Genomic DNA, 3455 nt, shown 5'->3' with positions numbered 1-3455 from the left:
GTGCCGCCCCTTCAGCATCTTTAAATCTTATAAAGTGAGGTCTTTTTTCTTTGTCCATTTAGGGCTTAATTATGAATTTATAGTTGTTCCCTCGGTCTTTGGTTTTGATGTTTGGGGTGGTCGCCTCTTTACGCAGGCCATCAATGGCTGTTTCCAGTTCAGCCTTACTAATGTGAGGGGGAACGCATCTCAGTGTACCTTTTTTGTCGACATGAGTGACGCTTACTCATTAATTAGCCTCTGCGTCCTTTCATTAGTTAGTGTCTTTGGGTCGTAGAATTCATTGAGCATGAGACTCTCATAAATTTTCCTTGAATCCAGTGTGGCATACCAGACATTCACTTCTCCATAGATATAAACCCTTTTGAACTCAGTCTCCTGGCAGCCTATTATATTGGCAAATTGAGTTAGAAACTCGGCATTTGTAATCGTGGTCAGCCATCGGCCTTGGAGAATTGCAATTTCTACCGTATTTGGTTCGTGGAAGAAGGCTTTGAATCCCGGTATGCAGACGTCAAAGAATAAGTTATCTTTATCCAATCTTGTTTTTGTGTTTTGGCCCCACCAGAACCAACATACACTCAACAAGTTTCAATTATTTTTTTTAGTATGAACATTTACTTACAGACGAAGTCCACAGGCAGAAAATGAAACGCGCATACTAAATTAAGATAACAAGGGAATCTCGAATCAATCACTGTCATTAAAATTCAAATTTTGAAACAAAAAAACCACACATTTGTCACAAATAACACATTCAAATTGGAAATATACGGAGCACTATTTACAAACACATGCTACGGCGGCCATCTTTTATGTGAAACAATTATTTTTTTTTCCATTATCTGGCATTTCCCGTTTTTTTTTTTTTTTTTTTTTTTTTTTTTTTTTTTTTTTTTTTTGTCCCGGCAATTTTTGTTTTTCTTACTTTTATTTGCAATTTAAAACAAGTGCAACAATATCAAACTATTTTACATTTTTTGCAAATGTTCTTATTTACAAAAAAACAAAAAAAAAAATATCAAGATGAATTTACAAATGAATACATTTGTGTACTAACTTTTATCTTCTATTGAAACAATTGTTTTTTACAGATGAACGTATTAATAATAAGTATGTACATGGTTATCATATATGTTGTTATATATGTTGTTATATACAATTTTAAGGGATAAGCACTAAAAGGGGTTAAGGTAAAATGAAAGTGTTGGAATCCGGATGAGGAGGGATTGACAAAACTCGTTTAAGGGTGAGTACAGCGTGTCATATTTGAAAAGTTGTCCTTCTCACTGTTCATGTTCTGTCGTCTGCATATATGTAAGAAATGGATCTGTCTGGGTTGAGGGTGTAGAATATTTGATTGTGGCAGAGGTCGTTGTCGGGGTGCTGGTCGTTGAGATGTTTTTCTATGTCGTATTTGGTGTATAGACTTGTTAGGCAGTATCCACACTGGAAGACGGCGGTGTCTGGGTGTTTTAGTACGTGGTGCTTTATTGCTCCTCTGCTTTTGATCAGATTGTTACAATGCGGACATTTACTCGTATCAGGATGGGAAGTTTTTGTATGTGTTTTACACTCGCTGGCAGTACTGAAACTGTGAAAGCAATAACCGCAGCTCTTGTCTTTTCCAGGAATTAAAGGTTTGGGAATTTGAATTGGTACGGTGGCAGTTTTTTGTTGCGGATGGGTTTATATATTGTTTGGTGGATTTGTTGCAGTTCTTTCTGTTTGGTCTTCTTTCAGTGATGTGTCTGAAGGCGTTTGTTGGTAATGGTTCGTCCAGTGTAGGGTGGAGGAACAGATTTGACACGTTTGTCTACTCCCGGCGATTGCGATTAGGATAGTGAGTGATTTGTTTTTGTAGTTTATTTTGATGTAGTGTGGGATAGTTTTTGGATTATCGTTGTAGATAGAGAAGCTGCGGTTATTAGTGTGTGAGATTGTGTTTACGGATGGCTCTTTGTAGTGCTTGTATGAGTGTAGCATTGTTAAGTGTAGGTGGTACCCATCTGAGGGTCTCATTGATTTTGTCGTTTTCGTGTAGTGAGAATTGCAATGTGTATGGACCGTGTGTTTTGCATGTGTTGTGCATTGTGGTGACGTCGAAGGCTCGTGAGGAGAAGTACCAGGTGTCACCTCTGCCATAATTGAGTAGAAGAATTTGATGATTGCTGATAAGCTGTCTTATAATATGGCCTTGCTGGTTGGGTTGGCCTCTTGAAGTGATGAGTACTTGCATAGTAGGTGTTTTAGCTGGATAAAGGTCTGGACATTCTTCCTGTGGTAGATCAAGGGTTGCTGTTGTTGACTTGGCTGCAAGATATGAGGCCCAAGATTTCATTAATTTTGATCTCTCGTGATAAATGCATAGTCCATTTCTAGTGCATAGAGATGATGACTCAGTGATCTACGTACCACGGAAACCTTTAGTAAAAGGCGAAAGATTTACTCGATGTGAAGAGAAACCAGAATTGAAAAATCTGTATGAAAGTAATTATGTGTGTCGTGGATTCCGAAAAAAAAATTATTCGCTGTGACAATCGCTGAAACAATAATCTGTGTTGTTGTTGTTGTTGATTGGGGTTTAAAGTCCGCTTTCAAACTTACTAACTTGCACAATGTATATATGAGATTATATAACATTTTAGAATGGTTCTTACAATTTTAATTACAAAGGCAATTTAATTTGATTTTCAAATTCAAACTTAGTTCTTAAAATATTTATTCAAGCATATAATTTGTTATTAGAAAATTAATATAATAATGTTATAGCTGTTTACTATTTTTGTACTGCTAAGGTACACGTTAATCAACAAAAGAATAAGTAAGTTGTTTCCCTTATAAAATATAAAATTAAACTTATTTATCACATTGAAACAATATAATTCTAATAATATAAGTCTTTCTCTTAATAGGCGAGCTTAGCACAGGGACATTAGTCAGATCAACTTTATTTTATATGGATTTAAATGTGTCCATTATGTCACAGTTTTTTATTACTATCATTTTATAATTGTTGTTTTTCTGTTCTTTCTTCCACTCTTCATAATTTTTTCTGACGTTACAAAACCAGCTATGGTCTGGCTTAGAGTTAAAATTTGCTCCAACTATTCTGATTGTTGCGTATTTTTACTGCCAATAAAGAACTTTTTAGTCGTACACTTCAAGTGATTGATGTATAATATAAGCAATCTATATAGTGACATTGCTAATTTTTCTGACACTAGAAAATAAAATAACAATATCTTGTCTTTTCTTTTAAACTTCCTTTATCTCATGACTAACCTCCAGTATTAAATATCATATCTTCAGCTGTATGACCCATCTGGTACTATAGAAAGACATTCAAAGCATACATCAACTCGTAGTAATCATTCTCAATATCATTCATTAGATAAACTCTGTGATAAAACTGTGGAGGTTCCATCAACTGCCTTACCCACAGCGTGATTTAA

The 3455-nt window shown here is 35.2% G+C and overlaps 1 non-coding gene across 1 annotated transcript; it reads right to left on the bottom strand.

The window, feature by feature from the left end:
* Positions 1–2359: 2359 nt before the first annotated feature.
* LOC131935354 (U5 spliceosomal RNA) lies at positions 2360–2474 on the bottom strand. Its single transcript, XR_009385933.1, has one exon. It is a non-coding gene; the product is annotated as a U5 spliceosomal RNA (small nuclear RNA).
* Positions 2475–3455: the final 981 nt, after the last annotated feature.

This window comes from Physella acuta, unplaced genomic scaffold (genome assembly GCF_028476545.2).
Source record: "Physella acuta isolate Inbredline_101_S28 unplaced genomic scaffold, ASM2847654v3 ptg000142l, whole genome shotgun sequence".
Taxonomy (NCBI): Eukaryota; Metazoa; Mollusca; class Gastropoda; family Physidae; genus Physella; species Physella acuta.
The sequence above is the reverse complement of the archived record's forward strand: the minus strand, read 5'-3'. Positions and strand labels throughout refer to the sequence as shown.